Raw genomic sequence first — 18,273 nt, forward strand, 5'->3', positions numbered from 1 at the left:
AAAGTGTCACCGCGCGCCAAAGCGATTGAGTGCACGCACTGAGACGAGAGAGGTATGTATCAACTCGTCTTAGTTAAGGGAAAAACATAGTTTAATATGAAAACACGGTGGAGTATCCCTTTAAGTGGGAGATTTAGTAATGTTTAATGTTTTGTTTTGCTATAGTTTAGAAAAGTTTCTGGTATTTTATTTTTGGGGGGATTACCAACATTGTGTCGAGTGGAGTATGAGCTTGGTTTGAGAACAGTGAATTAACCCTTTTTAGAACCTGAAGCTAAAATAGGTGATTTTCACATAATTTGTTTTTGACTGTAAAATTATAAAACAATGTGCGCTCTTCAAGTGTAAGGTGTCATCTTTTCAGAAAAAAAGATGGCTTTCAATAAATTACAGTTATTGGCCATTAGTGTGTGTGTGTGTGTGTGTGTGTGTGTGTGTGTGTGTGTGTGTGTGTGTGTGTGTGTGTGTGTGGTGAGTTTGTAAATATAATTTAAATAGACAAAAATAATAGAAACGTGAATAAATGTACAGATTTTATTTAGAAAAATCAAAAAAAAAAAAAAAAAAATCACGAACAAAAGAAACTAATGCTTTAAAGTGGAAAAAATAATTATAATGCATATATAGCATATAATGCATAAGTCTTTTTTGTGACACTGGGTTGCACTGTTTTCATTTAGGATACTTTTCATACACGCACGCATATACAAATAGACTACATATATAACATTACATACGCACGCCACGAATACATCATGCTGGCGTGTGTCGGTGGACAATATACTGTTTGAATATATTTGGATAAATAAGATTTAAGACGACTAAGCACAGTTTTGCTTTAAAATTGTAAAGTTTTGAACAGATGCTGTAATGTAAAATAATAGCTCGGGTAAAATTTATGCAAAACCATTTCTGGGTCATTTTATGACAATGTCCATTTTCTGTCCCTAGCCTTTACAGAAATATCACACTTGAAATACACTTTAGGGTTACAATTTCTTCACATTTTAAAATAAAACAATATGTTATTTGAACAATTACGTCGTCTTGAGCCATCTATGTGGCAATATTTGATTTTAATATTTGAAAGTAGTGGTCCCCTGGAGTTGTGTCACTGGCGTTTCCGTTCAACAAAAATCTAATATTTTAAAATAAAAATCATACTGATGACATCACTCGACTTCCTTCTTCCAAATTCATGAATATCTATGAAGAAGGGCCCATGGCCTCTTTTCAGGTATCAAAATCTTCTCATTTATCTCATGGTTTCATATGAAGCTTTAGTTGAACTCACTGGTATGACCCACTTTACTGTTAGGGGGATGTAAAAAATAAAATAAAAATAAACTAGAATACTTATGGAATAAACAACTTAATTTAGTTAGTATACCATGCTTGACAAGATAAACTTTATTCGAAGCTATTCATTTAGATTGTATGCCAAATAATAATTTAGTCTCATCTACTTAATTATGGTTGAAGAATAATGATCTTTGGTCTTGTGTGTGTCATTGGTGATTCATTGTGTCATTGGTGTCACTGTCTTTGTTTGTCACGTTAAATAAAATGTCACATGATAATAATTTTACATCCAATTAATTCTGATGCACTCAAAGTTAAGATTTAAAGGATTGCATCATTACTTGATTTTAACAGGTTTTTCAAATATTTTCATTGTTATAGCAAATATATGGTAGCGCAGATAAACTATCATCATTCAAGCATACTTTTAACAAACCTGATTAAAATAAATAAAACATAATCCCCTTATTTGTTGCACTATTATTATTTTCTGTAACTCTGACTGCATGTGCTGAAAAATATAAATAATCTTTCATAAAAACCTTTAATATGGCCAAAGAAGTAAGGTAACACAAACGTCAAAATGGTAGGCCTACATGCAGTCTTTAAATAAATGCACAAAATATAAAAATCATTAAGCTGTCATTTTTGTGTATTCATAAAGTCAAAGGATTCTCTATAATGTGTTCTAAGTTTAAATGTTAGAAAAAGAAATCTGATCTTCAAAAGGTGTCAGAATTGAGGTGTCATTTTTGGGTTTCATCTTTCTTTCACGCGTTCTCCTAGAACAACAGGTTGGGGGGACAGCACCCCAGGAAGGAAGGATGATTTAGCTTATCATAACAATCCCTGGATAAGAGTATAAAATGTAACTTCCTGACTCTTTTGTTTTGACCCCTGACTTTTCCTGAAGACACTGGTATACATCTAATTATACTGATCTTACATTTACATTTACATTTATTCATTTAGCAGACGCTTTTATCCAAAGCGACTTACAAATGAGAACAATAGAAGCAGTTAAACTAACAGTAGGACAACAATATGCAAGTGCTATGACCCTTCTCAGTTTAATCTAACGCAGAATTTTTTTTTATTTAATTTTTTTGTTATAGAACAGAATAGAATAGAGTAGTAGAGAAAGTGTTAGTATTACTGGATCACGTGCTGTCTAAAAAGAAGCGTCTTCAGCCGTTTCTTGAAAGTGGCTATGCACTCAGCCGCTCTGGTTGAGTTAGGCAGATCATTCCTCCAGCAGGGAACAGTCATGGTGAAGGTCCGAGAAAGAGATTGTGTGCCTCTTTGAGATGGCACCACAAGACGTCGTTCACTTGTAGAGCGCAAGTTCCTGGATGGCACGTAAGTCTGAAGTAAAGAGTTAAAGTAAAAGGGAGCAGAACCAGTGGTTGTTCTGTAGGCAAACGTCAGTGACTTGAATTTGATGCGAGCGGCAACTGGCAACCAGTGCAATTTTGTGAGGAGAGGAGTGACATGTGCCCTTTTCGGCTCGTTAAAGACCACTCTAGCTGCGGCGTTCTGGATCAGCTGCAGAGGTTTGACTGTGCAAGCTGGAAGACCAGCCAGGAGAGCGTTACAATAGTCAAGTCTAGATAAAACAAGCGCTTGGACAAGGAGTTGAGAAGCATGTTCTGATAAGAAGGGTCTGATCCTCCTAATGTTGTACAAGGCAAATCTACATGACCGGGCAGTTCTAGCAATGTGGTCTGTGAAGTTCAATTGATCATCAATTACCACACCAAGGTTTCTGACTGACCTAGATGGAGTTATGGATGACGAGCCTAGCTGAATGGTGAAGTTGTGGTGAAGTGTTGGTTTGGCCGGGACCACGAGTAGCTCTGTCTTCGCAAGGTTTAGTTGAAGGTGGTGGTCCTTCATCCAGCCAGAAATGTCTGTCAGGCAGGCTGAGATACGATCAGCTACCGTCGGATCGTCAGGCTGGAATGAGAGGTATGTGTCAGGCCTCCTCTCCTTCAAGAGTCATCCTGCTGAGGCTTCCATGCAAACAGCATTGCAGATAGTAGTACAGAATAAGGGCCATCTCGATAACGGAGAGCTGTTTTTAGCCTTTCTCTGTCTGAGCTCTGCACTATGAACTTTTCACATTTTGAGAATAAGTTCATTACATTAAGAGAATAAGTTATACATTACAAAGTATCTGAGTTTTTTCAAATAAGTAACGCAAGTTACTTTGTTTCCCCATTTATTGACTGACAGCTGTCCTGCCCTCATGTTGAGGGAAAATGTGAGTAAGTGCAGAGGCGTTGTGTGTGCTGTGTGTGAACATGATGGTTATTGCAATTCTAGACTAAATATGAGCATTTACTCATTTCACTGGCACAAAAACAGATTCAGTATTCCTCTAAATGAATAAAAACTGTGAAATGCAAACTCAGAATATTACACAAACCGATACTTGGTTACTCACGTAACCTCGGTTCTCTCTAGAGAGGGAACGAGTATTGCGTAAGCTTGCTTACGCTGCGGGAAAGTCTTCTTTTCTCGAGATACTGAAGCCAAAATTATCCTTAATTCATATTTTGTCAACGCAGTGCAGCTGCGGGCAGCTGAGCTAGAGCGGCATACTGCACGCTCATTGGCTGCCGCGCGGCAACTGCTTAAGCCTACCAGTGAGCCTGGCGTGACGTCACGCCCAATGAGGCTATATTCTCTGTTTTCTGTCGAATGAAGCGACACGAGCTATAGGCTTTAAGCACGGCAGGGAACGCAATACTCGTTCCCTCTCTAGAGAGAACCGAGGTTACGTGAGTAACCAAGTATCGTTCTCTTACGAGAGGTTCGAACCCCTTGTCCACGCCGTGCGCGCCTAACGATCACATATGACTCTTTATGAAAAGCATAGAGGTGAAATGACAGGTGGCCAGCGGTGCGGGCCAACACATGTTCATAAGCACACCTAGGGAACACAAGAACGGCACGGCCGGTCTATGCATACTGATACCCTGAGCGTGCAGCTCAACAGACAAGCTAATCGATAATACAGCCTGCGCACATGAGCAGGATATGCACACGACTAGACTGACAGAAGTTTAGCCTGCAGGGCGGGAACTTCCAGGTTATAAAACCTAACAAATGTAGAGGGGGATGCCCAGCCCGCCGCCATACAAATGTCATGAATGGAAATCCCGCTGGACCATGCCCACGATGAGGCCATGCCTCTGGTGGAATGAGCCCGTATGCCCAATGGACATTGCAGGTCTTTTGATGCATATGCTGCTGCAATAGCATCCACTATCCATCTGGATAGCGTCTGTTTCGAGGCGGCGCAGCCCTTAGCGCGCCCTCCAAACGAGACGAAAAGCTGCTCTGAGAGCCTGAAGGCTGCAGAACGCATAACATAACACCTTAACGCCCTGACCGGGCAAAGGCGGTTAACACCCTCCTCGCCGCCGGATGACGGCAGGGCCGATAGGGTAATGACTTGAGCCCTAAAGGGAGTACCTAACACTTTGGGGACATAACCGTGCTTCGGTTTGAGAATGACTAACGAGTCGTTAGGACCAAACTCGAGGCACGACGCGCTGACGGACAGCGCATGCAAATCACCCACTCGTTTGACTGAAGCCAGAGCTAGCAGAAAAACGGTTTTAAGCGTCAAGTATTTCAACTCCACAGAGTCCAACGGCTCAAAGGGATGCCCTTTCAGGGACTCTAGGACCAGGGACAGGTCCCAAATAGGAACTGACGGGGGCCGAGGAGGGTTCATCCTCCTGGCCCCGCGCAGAAAGCGGGTAACGAGTTCGTTCCTGCCCAGCGAGCGGCCGCGCGCCGAATCGGCAAACGCTGCTATGGCCGCGACGTACACCTTGAGCGTGGAGGGGGACCTGCCCGCGTCCAACATCTCTTGTAGGAAGTTTAACACCTGTGGGACTCCACAGGACTGAGCATTAGAACCCTTTTCCACACACCATCTGCTAAACACCGACCATTTAGACGCGTAGAGCCGCCTCGTCGAGGGGGCTCTGGACTGCGTGATCGTGTTAATTACCCCTTCTGGCAGATCAACGAATATCCGTTCATTTCCCACGCATGCAGAGACCAGTGCTCTGGATGGGGATGCAGAATCGATCCTCGGGCTTGAGAGAGAAGGTCTCTCCTCACCGGAATCGGCCATGGGGCTGTGTCTGCCAGTCTCATTAGCTCGGGGAACCACGACTGGTTTTCCCAGCGCGGAGCTATGAGGAGGACCGCGCAGTTCGCCTCCCTGATCCTCGCTAGCACTTGAGGCAGCATCGAGATCGGTGGGAATGCATACAGCGGAACGCTGGGCCAGGTCTGGGCCAGCGCATCCTCGTGTTTTGAGAAAAACCTCTGGCACTGAGCGTTCTTGCTCGCGGCGAAGAGGTCGATCTCCGCTTCGCCGAAACGACGCCAAAGCGTTTGTACCGTCTGGCGGTGTAGAGACCATTCCCCTGGGGGAACGTTGTCCCTGGACAGTCTGTCCGGGCCGTCGTTCAAACGACCGGGTACATGAGCTGCCCTTAGGGAGCGCAGCGGGCCCTGAGCCCAGAATAGGAGGCGCTCTGTGAGAGCGCGCAGGGTTCTGGATCTGATTCCGCCCTGGCGGTTCACGTAAGACACCACTGACATGTTGTCCGAGCGAACTAGCACATGGTGTCCCCGTAGAAGCGGTAGAAAGTGCTTCAGCGCTTTCTCGACCGCTAGCATCTCTAGACAGTTTATGTGAAGGCTTTTTTCCCTGTTCGACCATGGGCCGCAAATCGGACTGCCCTCGTGAGTCGCTCCCCAACCCATGTTGGACGCGTCTGTCGAGACCACTTTGCGGTGTGCGATGACCCCCATCGTCACTCCCCGCTGATACCATTCGGCCGCCAGCCAGGGCTGCAGGGCTGAAACACAGCGCTGAGTCACCCTGACTGGTGCACGGCCCGAAAACCATGCATTGCGGGGCACTTCCGACTTTAGCCAGCATTGAAGCGGGCGCATTCGAAGTAAGCCCAGCTGCAAGACCGCTGCGGCTGACGCCATATGGCCCAAGAGCCTCTGAAACGTTTTCAGGGGAAAAACTTTCCCCACTTGAATGGAAGCGGCGAGGTGTCGAACACAGCGCGCGCGCTGTGTTGACAATCTGGCCGTCATCGCCGCCGAATCCAGATCTATACCCAGAAAAGTGATAGACTGGCTGGGGTTTAGAGAGCTCTTGTCCCAGTTTATGGAAAGACCCAGGCTTTCCAAATGACCGAGAAGCGCTGTCTTGTGAGAAACTAGTTCCTCTGTTGAGTGCGCTATAATGAGCCAATCGTCCAGATAGTTCAGAATTCGCATTCCCTTCGATCTCAGGGGTGCGAGAGCCGCATCCATGCACTTCGTAAATGTACGGGGTGCCAGGGACAGGCCGAACGGCAGGACGGTGTACTGATATACCTGACCGTCGAAGGCGAATCTCAAGAATGGCCTGTGACGGGGAATAATCTGAATCTGAAAATACGCGTCTTTCAGATCGAGAGAGATGAACCAGTCCCCCGGGCGAATTTGCGCGAGGATTTGACTGGTCGTGAGCATTTTGAACGGTCGTTTCATGAGCGCTTTGTTCAAATGTCTCAGATCTAATATAGGTCTGAGCGCTCCGCCTTTCTTGGGTACGAGGAAATAACGGCTGTATAAACCTGCCTCGGTAACCGGCGGGTGAACTCGCTCTATCGCCCCTTTGTGCAGTAAATTCGCTATTTCTGCGTGAAGCAGATGAGCTGCATCCGCCTTCACTTGAGTCTCGACCCGGGCACGGAAGCGCGGGGGGTGGCGAGCGAATTGAAGCGAATAGCCCTTTATCACTGTGTTTAGTATCCACTTCGACACTCCCGGAATAGCTTTCCATGCATTCGCACTCATAGCTAGGGGTCGAATCGCCTCCGGGTCCCGCCCGCCATACAGCGCGGGACAAGGAACCTGTGGCGGTATGTGCGCGAGTCGCGCAGTGGCAGTGAGGGGAGACGGGGGCTCGCTGACAGCGGCAACCGGCTGAGTGACGCTGTGAGAGAGTATTGTGTGTGACGGCTCGCGGCGCGGAAGAGGGGCGGGCTCGTGAGTGTTCACATGAGAGTGTGCGTGCTGTGTAGCGGGCACAGGGCTCTTTATTAACACACAGTCGGTGACAGGTTGCTCTGGAACCCGAATGTGTGAAACAGAGCGAGCACTGTGTAGGTGTGAGCACTGGGGCGTGGGCACGTGACCTACAACTAACACTCGAGCGGCCGTAGCGCGCTTTATGTGAGTGCACTCTGTGGGGTACACAGGGGGGATTGTGCTTGTGTGTAGCAATGAACACTGGGGCGTGGGCATGTTTACTACACTCATAACACTGACGGCGTGAGCCGAATGACCAGATTTTACACTCTTTATTTGATTTATCTGGGTCGCCGTGAAAACGGCGTTTGTGTGCAGTCGAGAGAGTTGAGAAACTGGCTCGTTGGCTGCGGTGGACACTACTGCAGTAGCCTTTATCAAGGGGACTGGCAGAGGGATACAAGTTAGTTTTGACGGCGGTCCGGCCGCGGCGGGACTCAACCGTCTTTTCCTCTCGACGAGTGCTAGGAGGACTTCGCAGGCTCGGGTTTCAGCGAAACTCTAGGCCGGGGACCCCGCGGGGGTAGCGGCCTGTGCTGGCTGGTGGAGCGGGACCTAGGTCGGCCGCGCTGGCGCTGCTGCGAAACTGGAGGTCGAGACGGGCGCTGCGTGGAGCTGCGTGCAGGAGGCTGAGTGTTAGAGCGGCCTGCAGCAGAGCTCGAACGGCGAGGCAGAAAGAGGTTCATGGCCTGTGACGCCTTCTGTACTTCAGAGAAGCGGTCCACGAGGCCACTCACCGCAGGGCCGAAGAGACCGGTGGGTGAGAGCGGGGCGTTGAGAAACACGGACCGCTCTTGATCCCCCATGTCGGCTAGCGTTAACCAGAGGTGGCGCTCTATGACGGTCAGCGAAGCCATGGAACGTCCGATAGCTTGGGCCGCTGTCTTTGTCGTGCGAAGGGAGAGATCCGTCGCACTGCGCAGGTCGGTCAAGGCAGACTTATCCAGTTCTCCCTCGTCGAGCTGGCGGAGGAGGTCGGCTTGGAGAACTTGAAGGACCGCCATTGTGTGCAGGGCCGAGGCGGCTTGCCCAGCGGCGGAGAAAGCGCGGCTGACAAACGCCGAAGTAGCCCTGCAGGCCTTAGACGGGAGGGCAGTCTTTGAACGCCATCTAGCAGATGGGGGGCAAAGATGCGCTGCAACCGCCTGTTCGACCGGTGGGATCCGGTCATACCCTTTCTCCGTGGCTCCATCCACGCGGGAAAGAGCTGCCTAGGCCGGAGAGCGGAGTCTGGCCGAAACTGGAGCATTCCACGATTTAGCAAGCTCCTCGTGAAGCTCCGGTAAAAAAGGCGCTGGTCTGGACGCTGGCGCTTGTCGACTGGCGGGCAGGAAGCATCCGTCGAGCCTGTTGGGCGGGGACACCGCTGGCGGAGACCATTCGAGGCCCAGGCGCTTGACTGCCAAAGTGAGGAGGCGGAGAAGCTCGGCGTCCACACTGGCGTGAGTCCTGCTGGACGCTCTGGTGGAGGAGGCGGAGCGGACAGAACCGGACCATCCCTCGCTGTCCGACGCCATTAACGAGCACGTGTCCAGTAGCGCGTTGTCATCCGCTTCATCCCCTGAGGCGACGGCATCGAGGGCGAGAGCCGTCGGCTGCGCGTCGGGAAGCGGGGGCGGAGAAGGAGAGAGCGAGGCTCGCGGGAGAGGCTCCGGCGAGGCCCTGGCTCGAGTCTCGGGCTCCGGTGGTCGTTGAGAGCGGCGTTTCTTCTTCCGCGGCCCGACGACGGTTGGAGCAGGCTCTGTGAAGAGGGCGAGTCGAGCCCGCAGGGTCGACATCGGCAGCTCTTCACAGAAGGTGCAGCCGCCCGTGGAAAGCGCGACGGCTGCGTGGTCCCGTCCCAGGCAGAGAGCGCAGATAAGATGGCGGTCTCTGTCGCTGAGCGTAGAGCGGCATGAGCCGCACGTGGTGCGAGGCATTTGCAACAACGCCTCCGCTCTTTTAGAAAGTGCTGCGGAAGCAAAACACACAAAAAGAGCTTTATAAAGGATATCGCCGGATAGCTGAGCTGGCACGGCAGGCTGAAGGCGGCGAGATTCGACCGGCTTCCTCAGGCTGTCCTAAGCTGGCTCGTTAGCTGTTCCTTGCAGGACAACGGCGACGGCTTCCTCTCAGAGTTCAGCGATGCGAGTGCTTCGCTGAAAAGACAGAAATCAGAGAATATAGCCTACGAGCCTTCCTTATATACGCTCTGACGCCGCCCATTCTGGCGGGCTGTGACGCGCGAGGGCGCGACGTCACGCCAGGCTCACTGGTAGGCTTAAGCAGTTGCCGCGCGGCAGCCAATGAGCGTGCAGTATGCCGCTCTAGCTCAGCTGCCCGCAGCTGCACTGCGTTGACAAAATATGAATTAAGGATAATTTTGGCTTCAGTATCTCGAGAAAAGAAGACTTTCCCGCAGCGTAAGCAAGCTTACGCAATACGAGAGAACCTCTCGTAAGAGAACTGCAATTATTAAATATTAAATAATACATACTTTATGTATTTCATCTCACTTTATTAACCAATGTCTTTGCTGCAGTCCGTCAATTATCCAATTCAACCATACTTATAGGTAAAATCTACTTTAGATAAACATCACATTTGTGTTTCATTTTTTATTTTGTTTTTATTGCTAAAGTAAGAGTGTTAAACTTTCTTCTTCTGCGTCCTATTTTTCTGTATTCCAGAATGGAAGCACAGCTGTAAGATTTGTTTGAACTGCGCACTTTACTGTACAGACGTGAGTTTATATTCCCTTCAGCCTGAGGCTTATTCAGTTCACTTTTGTATAAAAATAGTATTTTATTTTGTTATAAAAATAAAAAAAATCATAAAAGCAAGCCTAGCCCAGGTGTTAAAAAGTCAACCAAATGTAATGTAACTCATGTGATGGATTTTTTTAATTAATCATAACTAACATTTATATTTCTTGCAGGAATAACATTCATATGCTTTTGAATGCTAAATGTTTCCAAACCCTTTTACTGAAAAACTTGTGACTGAGTGTGTGTCCAAATATAACACATAGAGGAAATGAAACTAGACAGATGTGTGGGTCCAGACAGAACTAGTGATTTAGAGAAAACAAGAAAACTGATTTGCTTTTACCTAGTAACAGAAGCGTTTGCATATAAAGAACCAATCAAATTGTAGGGAAATTATGTAGCCTAATGTATCATGCCATTTTTGCTATGCTCCTATTCTATAAAAACTGTTGTATTATTTTTGCTCTCTGATATTTGTCTGAGATCCTCTGTCCGTGATTAAAGCATATTCGAAGCCATTGTGTGGAGGACGGGGACGTCGATTCTAGACGAGACCCAGGTAGACTTAAGTCAGGTGTGAAAGAAGAAACAATCTACCACACTCATTACTTTCCATAAAAAGTAATTAAGTAATGGAATTAGTTAATTTTTAAGGGAGTAACACAATATTGTAACACAATCCTTTTAAAAGTAACTTTCCCCATCACTGGTCACATGCTCTAACAGGTGTGTGTTCTGTTCATTGTCCTTGAGACACGTTTTACCCAGTTTCCGCAACCAAAAAAAAAAAACATAATGACTTAATTTTAAATACAAAATAATTAAATAATATTACTTACCCTGTTTTACAGTGAGGTTGACTTTAGTGGTGATGTGAGCTCCACACCAGTATATCCCAGAATCCTCTTCTCTCAGATCAGTGATGTTTACAGTAAAGACTCCAGTAGAAGCTTCATCACTGAAAGAGAATCGATCATCTCTGATCTTCTCCAATGAAACTCCATCCTTCACACACATGGAGGGTTCATGTGCTTTGCAGAAGCATTTCTGATGTTCATCATGATGTTTGCACTGGACTGACACGTCGTCTCCTTCATAATTAGTCAAGTTCAGCTCTGGAAATATTAGAAATATGAGAACATCAATTCACAGCCATAGTTTCACATATTCAGATGTATAAACCTTCCTCACCCTCGTTCATGACGATGATCAGATGAGTGTAAAGATAATTCACGTCTCTCTCTAATGTCACTGCACACCAGTATTTCCCAGCATCCTCTGCTGTCAGTCCAGTGATGGTCCCAGTGAAGACACTTGCAGTGACGTCATCATTCAGAGTCAATCTGTCAGTCTTGGTCTCTTTCTCTTCTCTCACAGTCTCATTGAGAGTATTTCTATCTCTAGTGGAGCACTTCCCCTTACAGAGAGACTTTGACTTTGATTTATAGATTGAATCATAAGGGCAGAAGATCTCAGCAGATTCTCCTTCACGTCTCACTACTGGAGCCACTGCAAACAAAGAACAGTTATATTTTGGTGCTTATACAATATTTCTGTATGTATATACAACACACACTGATTTTAGAAACTTTTATGTAAGATTTGATTGAAAGTTTGTTTTACTTACTACTAATATGTAGATGAACAGTATTAATAATGGAGTAACTGTACGAGTGTCTGTTGATCCAAACTCCACATAAATAAACTCCTCCATCATCTGGAGTCACAGCAGAAATTCTCACATTGAAGAGGTTTTTATGTTTGTCATCAGAAACACTGAATCTTTCGGTCTTCTTCGAGGTGCTGTAAATTGTCTCAATAGAGTCTTTTCCTTCTTTGAATATGATCTTGGGATCATTAATATGATTCTGTGAATATTCACAGCTGAAGGTTGCAGTTTATATTCACCATCACTGTCTTTGACATATTATAACATAAATCTGTTGTTTACAAAATAATAATAATAATAATTTATACAGGCTTTAAAAAGATCAGGAATTTTACTACACCAAGATTTTGATCTTAAATGACTGACCTTCTTCCACATTTAAAGTCATATCTATACCCCACTTGTAAAGAACACCAATCCAGTATCCTCCAGCGTCATGTTCATTCAAACCTCTAATGTAGATCATAAGGTTTCCCTCATTATTTCTAAACAATGTGAATTTTCCATTATTGATCCATTTATCATGTTTCATATCATTCAATACTTCTACACTCAGGTAATTTATTAAAGCTTTTAGTATTTGCACTGAACCAAGTCTTCTGTGAATCAACAAGAAGACTTCCTCCAGAATATCCAGTGACACTGACGCATCTCACTGCACCTGTCAATCAGATTGATACTGTGATCAGAAACCTCATGAACAGAAAACAGCATCATTACTGCAGTGATGAAAGAGAAAAGCTCTGACCTGAGATCAGGGAGAAAGTGAAGAAGATGAGGAGGATCTTCATTGTGAGTTGAGTTCAGTCTTCTTTATGCTGAATGTTCTCTGTGTGAATCTCTCTGTCTCTACATCTGTCTGCTTTAGTTCCTTCCTCTTTCTTCAGCTCTTTATCAGTAATGATCAGCTTTACTGGCTCCTCCCACCATCAGCACTGACTGAATATTACATTAATCACACTGAAAGAGCGCCACCTAGTGGAGGTTACAGTGTCTGAGACTGAGAGCTCATACAGGCTTCATCTTCTCTATAGAAGGTCTATGCAACAAATGTATCAGCATTGATTAAATCCTCCACTAGAGGACAGTAGACAGCAGCTGACAGACAAACTTCTCATGACAGTTGAACAAAACAAACACAAAGAGTAAGGCACTGGAACTTCAGTCCATATACTTCCCTCTACTTTGTGGTCATTAAAGCATCTACATGCACAATGATTGTGGTAATTACCAAATATTAGGCCAAATTTTATTCCTCCAAATTTAGTCTTTCCACTAAAATATTTGTTTCTCCATTCTGTCACCTGACAGAGTTTCTTGCCACTGTTGCCTCTGGCTTGCTTAGTTGGGGACACATAATATTCAACTATATTATTGATCTGATATACTGACACTGTTGTATGAGAAATGAACTAAGCTGCAACGATGAAATGATCGAATGTAATAATTGATGATCTTTACAACGGAACTCAATCGACACAACAGATTAAATGCATCATTTTCCATTTATTACTGTATATATTATACTGTGTATACACTGTTATAACTACTACTTTCAATAAATAAATAAATAAATGTTTACTCACATAAATTTACCATGAACTCACATTTGCATCTAGATGGAGCCAGAAGTTTTATTAACACTTCTGTCTGTGATTAGATGCTAGATTGATATTGTGGTCGATATTCATACGCTGACTGATGTCTCTCAACCAACCCTCAACCAAATCCTGATCTTACCCTAACCCTATAGTAAGTAAGAGTTTAATATTGCTCAGTACTTAAATATATAATTACTCTGTAACAATGACACCTTAAAATAAAGTGTAACCGATGTCTGTGTATTTCTAAATATGTCTGCAGTTTGTAATGTTTTGTGCAAACTATGGTTAAACGATATCAGATTACCACATCAGTGCTGTATATTTTGTCTCTACATCTGTCTGCTTTAGTTCCTTCCTCTTTCTTCAGCTCTTTATCAGTAATGATCAGCTTTACTGGCTCCTCCCACCATCAGCACTGACTGAATATTACATTAATCACACTGAAAGCCTGTGACTGCCCAACTAAACACTGATCATAATAATGGTGATCAAACTTTTTCATCTAAACCTTTGTTATTTCTAAATAAGAACTTCTGTAGACGTCTAAAATAAATAAAGTAAATCTGGTTAGTAATAAGTAAAGCTGGTAATGCTGTTTGTGGAGTTGTTTAATCCTCCTCTGCTGAGATCTTCACAGATTTAGGCCATGTTTACACGAGAACGCTCGCGGGTGAAAACGTAAAAATATTTTATCAAATATTTTATCATTTTGTTTAGACGGCGACGGCGTTTTTGGTGCTTAAAAACGCAAAAAAAGTGAAACCACCCTCCAGAGTGGAAATCTTAAAAACGCTCCACCGTCGCGTTCCCGTCTAAAGGGTAAAAACGCAAAAGTCTGCTAGACAGTGAAGGCTCCGATCTGCTCACGGTGGCTCTCGTCGCGTACTTCACATTGCCACCTAGCCGCCTGGAGTGCATACTACATCGAATTTCACACACTTTTGCGTCACCATATGCACGCAGATTTCTCCCCATAATGCAGATTTTCCCCCCATAACGCTCGTCTAAACGCAGAATAAGTGATAACACAATGCCGTTTCTCTTCAGATCATTTCCGTGTAAACATAGCCTTAATGTCTTCTTTTCTCTTCAGTTGATTTCATCTAAGGCTATGACTAAAAGTCAGTTGTAGTTCTAGTGTTTCTCTTTCCTTCAGTGATTCTGCTTGTTAACAGCAGGTGTTCATCACTAATGCTCAATCATCACTTAATTAATCACTTAATTATCTCATTAACTTAAACACTGCTTTAGTGTTACCTAACACTCTGTAGAGTGGGATCATTAAGGCAATTGGTGTCCTCAAATGTAATAAGTTAGCTTAACTTATTGAATTTGACTTTGTGTGTGACATTGTGAGCTAACAGTAACTGCAAGTGCTCTGAGTTCATTTAAAGTTTGTAATTTCACTGTTTTTACTCAAAGTGAAGTTTCAGCTATATAAAGTATTTAAATGCAGTGTAAAGTTTAATTGTGTATTAAGAAATATTATTGTTTTAGTGGATTTGATTAAAATAAGTTCAGAGTACTCATAACTATTGTTTTTATAAACTTAATTGAATTGAGGCAGTCGGTTTCCTCAAATGAAATGAGTTAGCTTAACTTGTTGGGTTTTACAGTGTGCTCTGAGCAGAGTTCATTGTTCAGAGTTCACTTAAACGTCATTGGCTGTCATGTGTTTGTTTTAGTGCTATATTTGAATATTTAGGTTCTTTATGCCAATGTGAATGATAGAATACAAACACAACACTGACGTTTCACATTTCTAATACTGATGTATTATTTCAGGTCTTCCAATTACAGAGTCACTGAAGATTATGTAAAACAATATGTAAGGTCCCAGTGGACAAAATGCTTTATATCTCTCTATTTCAGATGACCAGAATAAAACTTTGTAGAAAGATATATTATAAGCAATTTTTATTTTTATGGTACATTTTTTTATATGTCCACTTTTATGGAGTGGACAATGGGTACTGAAAAACTATTTCCTTTTTCCTACTATTTCCTATTTCCAGCTTAAGGGCTTCTTGGTTTGACAAAAATAATTTGAATACAAGAACGAAGAAAAGCACAAGCTGAAGAGCATCGCATGTTGATGTTTATCACACTGACCACAGTATCAAACAACCCTGCAAACACAAAGCACTGAGACAGAGATAATGCCAAAAATTATTAAAAATCTAAAAAATAAAAGACAAATGTACAAAAAAAAAATATGTACAAATGTTGCTTGTTTAAAGTGTTATTGACATATTAAATAATGTTGGTACATTTATGTCAATGTACTAAATGCACAATGAAATGTCTGATATATACATTAGTTTTACAGATATTCTGTCATTTAATTGTGGACTCATTATTTTGGTTTTGTTTGATCTGTTTATAAAAGTAACGTTGTCAAATCACACACTGGTAATTCATCTGAGTTCATAACTCAGTAAATGTTGAAGGTGAATTACTGAATGATCAGCTGTTAGTCTTTATTATCTGTTCATCTTCATTCTCTCTGTTCAGTCTCGTGTCTCTCTGTGGGTTTCCTGAGTAAGTGTGTTAAATTAAACTGAACTGAGACCCTCAACCTTCTGTTATTTTCTGTGGCTTTGAACGTTTATCACGCAAACAGAAAAAAAAAAACACCTCTAGCATTCGTGAAAAACATTGTTAGAAAAACATCTCAGATTGACCACAGATTAAAAATGTAATTTCCAAGTCTTTGAATAATGACAATAGCGACAAATTGTACATAACAAGGTTCTGTTCAGACTTTAAAAAGAAACTGCTCTGACTTTAAAGGATCTGATTATTGGTAGTTAGTTTATATGAGAATATTAAAAGGCAATCTTTTTCTATAGTTCTATCAACTCCGCACTGGTGTGTCCCAGAATCCAGTTCACTCAGATCTCTGATGGTCACAGTGAAGACTGATAAACTTCTGTCGTCATACAGAGAGAATCTTCCAGACTGAACCCATTTATCTGTTTCATTAGTCCTGATGAGATCAGAGCACCACTCATACTTTGGTTTAACTGGCTTCTTTGCTTTAGAAAAATACTTTGCATTTGCTGTATATTAATTTTTATATTTGCATGTGATCGTGACTCCTCCTCCTGAATATCCTGTCACACTCGTGGAGCTCACGACACCTACAACAAACCAGCATTAAAATTCAATTAGGCTACTGCTTCTTAAAGGACCTGATTATTGGTAGTTAGTTTTTATGTGAATATTTAAAGGTCATCTGAAGTGCCTTGAAACGCAGCGTTATTCAATGTGTTTACGTAATATTCCACTCAAACAGGAAGACAGGGCGGGACATAAAGAACAGACTCTCCCTTTTTTAAAATAGCTAATAGCGTTTTGTTTATCACAGCTCGGCCAGAGCCGTTGAGCTCGGTAAAACCACATTTCACAGCTTATGACAGCAACAGTCTCATAGATTCCCCTTAGATTCAATATAAAACTGTTACTAAAGCAAAACAGTGATCATCATGATGCTGAGGATGTGTAGTTTGAAGAGTGTAATTTCTGTTGGTGCATGGCACTGTTATCTCTTCTGCTCGTTCTGAACCGTTACTCCTCCTAATCTTCTCCATATAGCATTCTTGAACACGCAAAGTTTTCAAAGTATACTCCTATGGCCGTGAGTGCGGAAAGACGCGTTTGGCGTGTGCACTAGTGTGTCTAGTGGACTTTGTTTTCAAGCGCTCAAGTCATTTGCACATTGTAAAACCTCAGCCCATGAACAGTTCATCCCTCCACTAGAGGGAGCCGTCACCTGAGTTTTAGTGACACTTCCTGTTTATATTCTCACTTCCTGTTTTAACTTTATAAGCCATGTGCTTTACTGAACACATTGCAAAGTATTGCAAGTTTATCTTGCTTTACCAATTGTTTTCTTTTGCTAGTCTTTTTTTTACCCTTTGTCTGTTCGTTGGATTTACCCTTTTGTCTATCGTTTGGATTTTGTTCGCTGTCTGCCTGCCTTGCTGTGTTTTGAACTTTGCCTGGACTTTGATTACGTCTTTTGTCTGTCGTCTTGGATTGTTTGACTTTGATTATCTTTGACAATATAGAACCTCTGCAACATGGATTCTAATATGCCTCCAGCAATGAGTTCATTACACACATGCACATTGTACGCACACCGTCTGTGCGGACACAAAAATTGGGCAGTGTGCACGGACCCTCCTAATGAGGAAAATTACATCACACGGACAGTGCGTGTTAAACTTACATCACACGGACAGTGCTAAACTGCCGTGCAAAGGCAAAAGACCGTAACTTCGTTTTTGGTCGAAAATTAGTTATTGATATTTTTGGCACATTCAAGACCTCCTTTATCATGTGGATGAGTATCTTGAGTCAATTCCATTGTTTTTTTGAGAAAATAATGGGTTGTCTTAACAGTAACTTCCAAAAGCCCATGAGAAACCAAGGCAGAACACTGTAACACCAGTTACCGCTCTTTGGCTTTGTTTTGGAACGCTCAAATCGAGTTACGGTACTCTGCCTTTGTTTAGCCGCGCGTCAATATGAAGTTACTGTGCCGGTGTTCTATCAAATAATGCTACCTACCAGATTGTACGGTTATCTGCCTTTGTTTTACTGTCCATTAAAATTAAAATTACGGTGTAGCCTGTGTACTTTATACAGCTGCCATCTGTCCCTCTAACTTCTGATGTCCTCAGAGCTTTGTCCTGCACAAACGCGGTCAGAACATTTAGTATGGTCTGAACCCGCTCCATCGATAAACGTGCGATATCGATCGCGAAGGATTATGCAGAGTTGACAGAAAAATGTTACACATGCCGTAGCGGATGAATACAAC

At 43.4% G+C, this 18,273-nt stretch overlaps 1 long non-coding RNA gene across 2 annotated transcripts in view; it reads right to left on the minus strand.

Annotated features, from left to right (window-relative positions):
* The window catches only part of LOC311077679, a 47,578-nt gene extending 36,409 nt beyond the window's left edge, over nucleotides 1-11,169 (minus strand). For both annotated transcript variants that reach the window (XR_014604959.1, XR_014604960.1), the window contains exon 1: nucleotides 11,012-11,169. This is a non-coding gene — a long non-coding RNA (uncharacterized lncRNA). The remainder of the gene's footprint in view (nucleotides 1-11,011) is intronic.
* Between the last annotated feature and the right edge of the window lie 7,104 nt (nucleotides 11,170-18,273).

Source organism: Abramis brama, assembly GCF_963993115.1.
Source record: "Abramis brama genome assembly, chromosome: 2".
In the NCBI taxonomy this organism is placed as follows: Eukaryota; Metazoa; Chordata; class Actinopteri; order Cypriniformes; family Leuciscidae; genus Abramis; species Abramis brama.